We start from the raw sequence: 397 nt of genomic DNA, 5'->3' as shown, positions 1-397 counted from the left end.
ATCATTGTGATTATCATCTTAGATCTGGCAACCGTCTGGACTGGAGGGAAAACAATGGCTCACAACCCAAACCAAATCAGAATGGTTTGAATTTGTCTTGTGAAGAGTAACAACATACGGTCTTTGGTAACAATACTTATTTCTTGTTTGTACTATTACTGCATGGACAACACACACACACACGCTCGAATGTGTACTACCACCTCCAACCCCGCCGCCACACTCCCACCTCCCCCCCCCATTCCTCCCCCCCCCCCCCCCCCCCCCCCCCAACACACACAAGTTTTCTCCACCTCACCCACTTTTTTTTGTTTGTTTGTTTGTTGTTGTTTGTTTGTTTTTTGGCCCGTTCTCAAAACTGTCATCTTTTATCAACAGCTGGTTTCCAACGCGTGAT

Source organism: Babylonia areolata, chromosome 18, assembly GCF_041734735.1.
Source record: "Babylonia areolata isolate BAREFJ2019XMU chromosome 18, ASM4173473v1, whole genome shotgun sequence".
NCBI classification, from domain to species: domain Eukaryota; kingdom Metazoa; phylum Mollusca; class Gastropoda; order Neogastropoda; family Buccinidae; genus Babylonia; species Babylonia areolata.
This window is presented reverse-complemented; position numbering follows the sequence as displayed.